Source organism: Euphorbia lathyris, chromosome 8 (assembly GCF_963576675.1).
Source record: "Euphorbia lathyris chromosome 8, ddEupLath1.1, whole genome shotgun sequence".
Classification (NCBI taxonomy): Eukaryota; Viridiplantae; Streptophyta; class Magnoliopsida; order Malpighiales; family Euphorbiaceae; genus Euphorbia; species Euphorbia lathyris.
The window spans coordinates 62,923,967-62,932,477 of NC_088917.1; the positions used below are offsets into that span (position 1 = coordinate 62,923,967).

Genomic DNA, 8,511 nt, shown 5'->3' on the forward strand with positions numbered 1-8,511 from the left:
GATGATTTGATTCTGAAAATTTTCCAGGGAACTCTTTGGTTGTTGTGCCTCTTCTTGGAGCCGGCTTCTCAACTTGCCAACATGCACTTCGTTCAGCTAATTCTTTCATCAGATTGTACGCTTGAACTGCAGTCTTGTTGAATAGATTTCCTCCTGCTGCCGCATCCAGAAAGGCGCGGCTGACAGGAGATATTCCTGAGTAGAAAATGTCAACAAGCTGGTACCACTGGTAACCATGGTGGGGGCACCGTCTTAACAACTTTTGGAACCTCTCCCAGGCTAGATGCAAGTTCTCACTGTCGGACTGCCTAAACGAGGTGATGTCGCTTCTGAATTGGGCAGTCTTTGACGGAGGGAAGTACTTTGCTAGAAACGATGATACTGTAGTGTCCCAGTCAGTGAGAGACCCTGGCTCAATGGATTGTAGCCATTCTGCAGCTTCTTCTTTCAGAGAAAATCTAAACAGCTTCTGGAAGATCTGTTCAGATGTGACGTCTTCGCACTTGAAAGTGCTGCAGTATTTAATGAATTTGTCAAGATGCGAGTTAGGATCTTCATAGTAATCCCCACCGAACTGTCCCGAGTTCTGGATCATCTGAATTATTGTTGGTCTGATTTCAAATGACATTGCTGTTATTGTCGGATCGAGGATGCCAGAGGTGCTTATAGGCCGCTTTGCCCTCAACAACTCCATGACCGACGGATCTTTGGCCATTGTGCCCCCCTTTTACGTCCTGCAAGAACAATATCAGCTTAAGAATCAAGATGCAATGATGAGTAATTCCCAGAACCTCGGTCCTTGGAATTCCAAACAATTATATAAACCTATCACCAAAAGTAAACTAGTTATAAACAAAAAAATAGTCCCCGGCAACGGCGCCAAAAACTTGATGCTCATAAAGTATATAGCGGTTAATAGGACAAGTGTATCCTATCGCAGCAAGTAATACAGTGCTAAGCATAGGATCGAACCACAAGGACTATTTATCACAACTAGTCGGCCCAAGGTAGGAACACAATTGTTCGGAAGGTTAAATATGTGGTGGAGTGATTAAAGAGGCAAATTTTCTAAAATAAAAGATAAAAACGTTTGACAGGGAAGAATTAGAATTAATTGATGACACAATCTAAGATGGGGATTCCCTTAATTGGATCCCATGTATGATTTACTGGGATTTAGTTTCATATCATAATGATAATTGACGGTAACCACCTAATTAACCACGTGGAGATTGTCAATCTCCTGTAGTCTATTCACATGCATTTGGTTGACGGCTTGATTAGGCATATAACCTAGGGCATGCAAAGCATTAGGGTCTGTGGTGATTAAGGCTAAAGCCGTAGCCCAGCCACTAGCCCGCACTCCTAGTGGTCTCTAGCGAGGTCAGATTATGCTAATTCGGATTAGGTAATTCCTTGGTCAGGTATCTACCTATCTGCAATCCTAAATTTGTCAGACTCAAGGCATTAGGTTCTGCTATGTCAGGCTAATTGATCATCATCGAATCTCATTCTAGCAATCATCCTATCTCTGACAAATCTAGACATTAAGCTCGCATAATCTAATCAATTGGAAACAATCCAGTTAACTAAATCCCTAATCATACATGGTTACGCAATCAATTCATCCCCATCCCAGATTGGATAGGGATTAGTTCATAGTTAAACTAAACAAGCAATTATACCACGCATTATAAGCATGAATCATCATTAATTCAAATAAGCAAAAAGCAAGAGACAGAATAAGGAGTTAGGAATTTAAAACCCGATTTCGTCTGATTTTGATTACAAATCGGGAGAGGACTCTCCTATATCAATCTTCCCCCCAAGCTAAGAACTGTTACAATGGAAGTAAATAATAAAAACGAATACAAGGAAAGAGAGAGAGAGAGAAGAACAAAAAGGAAAAAGGAAGAACCCTAACAAAGATGACAACATGTTCTATTTATAGTGCAAGCTTAGTTAGGGGTAGTTTGGGAATTTTGCAGGTTGAAATTCGCGCCTAGGGAGTGAGGAAACGCTGGGAAATTGCTTCCCAGCGTTTCGTCTCGTCGAGACAAGAGGTGTCTCGACGAGACAAGAGGATGTCTCGACGAGACACTAGGCGTCTCGTCGAGACACCACGCGATGGTTCCCTTTGGGAACCATCGACCCGCCTCGTCTCGACGAGACAGGCACTGTCTCGACGAGACAGGCACTGTCTCGGCGAGACATGCACTAAATTGGGGCTGAATCCGGTTTTTCTTTGTTTTGGTCCCTGGACTTCCAAAATTTACTCCGACGGTCCCTGAATTGTCTGGAGGTGCTCCACAAGGCACGGGTCTGGTTCGAAAAATGCTCAAACAGTCCCAAAACACCTGAAAATACAGAAAATGCCATAAATAATGGAAATTACTGATTTTGACTGAAAGATAGCAAAATGATACTGAAATTGAATGGAAATAAAGCAAGAACGAACTAAAACAATCCTAAAAACTTTATATAAATGGGACCTATCACATAGTCATCTCAGAACCGATCTTCCTCATCAGCATAAGCTTCTTCGCTTCGGTTCCACTCTACATTTTCCAACTCATCGTCATAATGGACCCTACCTCCATCATGCTCATAAATATCTTTGTTATAAGACCGGTTAACATCCTCCAACTCATCATCACAATAGAATCTACACTCGTCATCTTCATACGGAGCCCCGACGCCCACTCTCATCATAGTAGACCCCATCTTCGTCTTCCTCATAAGCGTCCCCATATTGGTTCCACTCAATGCCTCGACGTTCATCCTCCCCATGGTAAACTCCACCATCTTCATCATAATCAAACTCATATGCACTACGACAAATTTCACCATCCTCACATATTTCATCTTCGGAAGCGTACTCTCTCTCTTCAACCTCATCCTCGAATTCGCCTTCATAATAATCACGTTCATCATTTCTTTCTAGCTCATTCTCGGATTTGTCCTCCTCTTCATCAATCTCCTCTTCTAACCCCTCTTCTTCATGGTTGTATTCAAATTCACTTCCATCTTCATCCACGATCCGTCTTTTCCCACGACCTCTCGTTTCCTCACACTCCTCTTCATAATTCGAACCGACTAATTCACATGCCAAGTCGCCCGACTCAAAAGACATGCTACAACCCAACATGGTAGAACCACCAACATCTTTCCCATCTCCATAGCCATCAATCTCCACACATAAACTAATTTCATCATGCTTCCCAAAGAGATTAACAAGCCCAAACTCCTTCTCCCCCTCTTCAAGACATATGCCATCAATTTCCTTAAGCATACTTATATAGCTAGGCCTAAGGGGCATTTTATCAAACACTTGGGGAGTATCCCTTGCAACATGGGTTTCCTCAATATTACCACCTACAAGAACTCCTTCCTCCTCATTCACACATGAATCCACATTCTCATTCACAACATCATTATCAAATAACCCACAATGAGAATCTAAATCCACTTCAACACTACAAACAACACCACAAACATCCAATCCCTTCCTAACAATAGGACTATCCACAACTTCAATATGAGAATTTGAAAGTTTAGGATTTACCTCTTCAATGTGTAAAGGAGAAAAGATTGGTGATGAATCTTTAGGAGGGACTTCCATGGTTTCCCTTTGGAGTCTTTTCATCTCTTCTTGCTCCAAGTTCTCTCTTATCTTTCTTATTATTTTGGCATATTGGAGCTCCATCTTCCTCGTCTCGGCTTCAAGACGTTCCTTTAAAGCTTGTGAAAAACTCGGTTGAATCATTGTCGAAAGAAGTCTTCGTTCAAGGAAAACGATCGGCTCTGATACCAACTGATACAGATCGGTTTTATCTGAAAGTTTTAATCGTAAAATAACAAAGATATTTCTTCTCTAGCTAAACTAGAAGGAGTGAATCCCGGGTTTTACGGACTAAATCCATATGAAATAAGAATTCCCTATTGTTGAAGGTGAAAACCTTAACAAGCTTCTTGAAGAAGATTTAATATTGATTGATAAAAAGTTCCAACATTACAAAGAGAAAGAGATGAATTTATATCATCTCAAAAACCCTAATTGCCAAATTACATAAAGGGCAAATTACATAGCTAATTAAAACATAAAGATAAGGGGTAAATGAGTTAAATATAAATGGGTGGCATAGATGGTAAATAGGGAGTGGCATGGTTATAATAAAGGAGTGGCAAATGTGTAAATAAGGAGTGGTAGGATTGTAAATAAGGAGGAGGCTGGAGTAAGAAGCAAGTTCCTTAAAGTGAAGGTACGCGGAGTGTAGATTGGCTGTTGAGCTCTTCTCCGGATCAGTACCCATTCTACGCGGAGCGTAGGCTCTTAAGGTGAAGGTACGTGGAGCGTGCCTAATTCTACGTGGAGCGTAGATTGGCTGTTGAACTTCCTCCAGATCATTTCTTCTTATACGCGGAGCGTGTTTTCCCTCTACGCGGAGCGTGCCCAATCTAAGCCCCACGTAAATGACCTCCTGGACTTTTCTCCGGATCAAACCTTCAAGTACGCAAAGCGTGTAATAAACCACGCGGAGCGTGCTCCACTTGTTGCATGGCACAGTTTTGGCCTCCTTACTCGCTTGTTGCTCGTGCTTGATTCTTCCTCCGACTTCCCTCGTCCGGACCCGCTCCTAGGGAAAGATGCCCCGCATCAATTTTAGTCTAAATTTTTTGTAACGAGCTTGAACAAATTGTTACAAACATGTGGTCAACCGTGTGCGTTGATCAAATTATTTGTAACGAGCTTGAACAAAGCCATTACCACAAAATATTATTTGAGCAGGTTACATTATACCCACTACAAATTCAGGCAATATGATTTGATCAAACTATGTGTAACACATTCTTTTAATGACGAATAAAAATAATGATTTCGTAAGGAGGGTGTAAAAGAGCACGTTACAAATAGATCATTCTTCTTTGATGATGAGGGCATCCCTTCCCTAAGTCCGAGCCCGAAACCAAGAGATGAGAACAACGAGAGTCAGGCCACACAACGAAGCACGCGAGGCGAGCTCACCAAGGCGCGAGGCGTAGAGGACTCCTTTACCGAGCAATTGTCCAGCACCCAAGTCACGCGAGGCATATCTCTTTGTACAGGGGCGTAAGAACAGAGTCTAGAGTGAAGAGTGCCCAGGAGGTCGAGCAAGCGGAGCGGAACGGAGGGAACGCCATGCGTAAAGCCCACCAAGGAGGATCATCACGACCAGAAGCTCCAATACGTGGAGCGTGACTCCGGGAACGCCGCGCGTAGGCTCCCTTCGAAGATGTCCAAAAGCTCAGCACCCAAGTTACGCGGGGCGTACACTGGCCTACGCGGGGCGTATCCTACCTGGACAATACTTCTCCTCCAAGTTCTTACTAAGAGGGGACCATTTCTGCTGATACTTAATTAATGTTTTACCACTCAACCATTATTACTAGATTTCCATGAACTCTTCCCTTGGCCACTTTACCCTTATGCACATGCTTTACCCCAAAACCCTATTCATGGGCTTTTGGTCTTTACTCTTGTTTTGTTGGAAGGTATTTAAACCCTTCTTTTTGTAATGTTCTCCAACTTTTGATATATTGAACTAAAGAAGCCTCCATTGGAGCACCAAGGATCATCCTTGTGGGTTAATCCAACCTTCTAGTTAAGCTAGAGAAGATTGCATTCTTTGTTGGTTTACGATTAAAACCTCCAGTCGATTTCACTCTACATCAGTTGGTATCAGAGCCGAGTCATTTAACTTCCCGGAGACTTCTTCTCGGAAATGGTTCAACCACGTATCACAAACGAAGATATCGGATCCATGGAACAATGGATTGAGGCACTAGAAGGCAACGTGAAGCATATCACAGAGTCTCTAAGGGCGATAGATGAGAAGCACGACACGAGTACCCAAGATCTTCGTCTCATCCTTGAAGAACTCACAATAACAACCCGAAATACTCAAGCTCTCCTAACCGGAGAACCTCACCGGCAATAAGAAGAACAAGCCCGCCCTCTACTTGACCGACAACCGACACCACCACCAAGGAGAACTTATGCACCCCAAGCCATGGACCCTCGGGTTCAAGAGGTAAGATGGACTAATCCCATAATCATTAGAAATGCGGATAGTGATAGTGATGGGGACTTGTTTGATGATTACGATATGCCTAGGATTGCTAGGAACACGGGGATTAGGATGGATGATAATGCTATGCATGATAGACCTAGACATGATGTGCATGTGAATGATGTTGTTAGTCCCGTGCATGTGCGTGCCGGGAATATGGATATTGTGCATAATGATGTTGTAGGTGGTTATGAGAGGGGAAATGTTGGTTTGAATGACCCGTATGGAGGTCGGGGTAATGAAAGAGGGAGATATAGAGGCGAGCCGAATGTGAGAATGGGGTTTGGAGGAAATTTCGAGAGGGACGATGCCTTCAAATTGAAAGTCGACCTACCGTCGTTCGGGGGAGAACTCGACATAGAGGGTTTTCTCGATTGGTTGTTAGAGGTGGAACGGTTCTTTGATTATGCGGGTATATCGGAGGATCGGAAAGTCCGTCTGGTCGCTTACCGGTTGAAAGGAGGAGCTTCAGTTTGGTAGGACAATATGAAGGAAGGGAGAAGAAGAGGAGGAAGGGAGCCGATTAGGTCTTGGCTTAGAATGAAGTCGATGTTGCGGGAGAGGTTTCTACCACCCGACTATGAGCAGTACATTTAGAGTTCCTATCGGAATTGTTCTCAAGGTGCTAGGAGCGTGCACGAATACACCTCGGAGTTCTTGCGGCTTTCGGTAAGGGCTAATTTGTCGGAAACCGAAAGCCAAAAGACTTCAAGGTATCTTGAAGGATTGAGGTACAACATTCAAGACCGGATTGGAACACAGATGGTGATTCGGGTGCAAGACGCCCGTAATTTAGTATTGAAGGCCGAGGCACAGTTGAGTTTGAGGGGTCACGAAGGCTATAGGAGAGCCGGGGCTGAGAACACTTATGGAGGGAGAGGAGCTCCTAAGGGGACTGATAAGGGTAAAGGGGTTGCAAGCTCAATCGATTCTAAGGCGCCAAGTGCGGGAAAGACACCTAGTGGAGATGTGAGGCCTTGTAAGGCGACACAACCCCCTAGGGGCAACAACCCTTATGCAAGGACGGCTCCATTCAAATGTGTCAGATGCAACGAGCCGGGCCACCGTTCCAATGAGTGCCCCAAGAGAAGAAGCGCCAACATGGTTGAGCAGTATGAAGACGATGAGGAATATGATGATGAAGGGGATGTGTGGTGTGAGCCGATTGATGATGACTTTGATGGGGAGTATGATGGTGGACAAGCCATACATGTAGTAAGAAGACTTTTGGTCTCAAGCAAGGTGGAGTCGGATCAACGGCATCAATTGTTCCGAACCCGATGTCTAGTGCAAGGGGTGAAGTGCAATGCGATCATTGATAGTGGGAGTCAAGAGAATATTTTCAGCGACATGGCAGCCAAAAGGTTCGGATTAACTATTGAGGCACACCCTAGTCCGTATAGTGTGGGGTGGATCAAGGACGTAGGTGATATGAAGGTTACCCAAAGGTGTAGGGTACCCCTTGAGATCAGGGAGTACCAAGACGAGGTCTATTGTGACGTCGTGGAGATGGATGCTTGCCACTTATTGTTGGGGCGTCCATGGCAATTTGATCGAGATGCTACCCATGCCGGAAAGAAGAACACCTATCGGTTTATAAAGGATGGAGTTCGATATGTGCTAACACCTTTAGTGGGAGAGACCAAGAACAAAGGGAAGTCTACCTTGATTGTTTGCCCAACTCACAAGGCGTTTATTAACGAGTGTGAGGAGAGTCAAATGGTCTATGTAGTGATGGTGAAGTCTAGCACGCCGACGGCTGGGGTAGGAAGTGAGGACGGAGAAGTTCCAGAAGATGTGGGGAGATTGCTCAATGAGTTCCGTGACGTCTTTCCGGAAGAGTTGCCGTATGGGCTGCCACCTCTACGGGACATCCAACACCATATTGATCTAGTGCCGAGAGCTAGCTTGCCTAGTCTTCCTCACTACCGGATGAGCCCCAAAGAGAGTGAAGTGATGAAGGAGAAGGTGGAGGAGTTGATAAGAATGGGCTACGTTAGAGAGAGTATGAGTCCGTGTGCGGTACCGGCTTTGTTGAAACCCAAGAAAGATGGGTCGTGGAGGATGTGTGTGGATAGTCGGGCCATCAACAAGATTACCATACGGTACAAGTTCCCAATTCCCTGACTTGACGACATGCTTGATCAATTGGGTGGGTCCAAAGTCTTTTCAAAGATTGATTTGAGGAGTGGGTACCACCAAATTCGAATTAAGGAGGGAGATGAGTGGAAGACGGCGTTTAAGACGCGTGATGGGTTGTATGAGTGGCTAGTGATGCCATTCGGGATGACCAATGCACCGAGTACTTTCATGAGGCTAATGAACCAAGTCTTACGCCCAATGATTGGGAAGTTTGTGGTGGTCTACTTTGATGATATTCTCATCCATAGTAAGACGTTGG

The 8,511-nt window shown here is 44.4% G+C and overlaps 1 non-coding gene across 1 annotated transcript; it reads left to right on the top strand.

The window, feature by feature from the left end:
• The first annotated feature begins 230 nt into the window (after nucleotides 1–230).
• On the top strand, nucleotides 231–337 carry LOC136204445 (small nucleolar RNA R71). Its single transcript, XR_010675287.1, has one exon. It is a non-coding gene; the product is annotated as a small nucleolar RNA R71 (small nucleolar RNA).
• The last annotated feature ends 8,174 nt before the right edge of the window (nucleotides 338–8,511 follow it).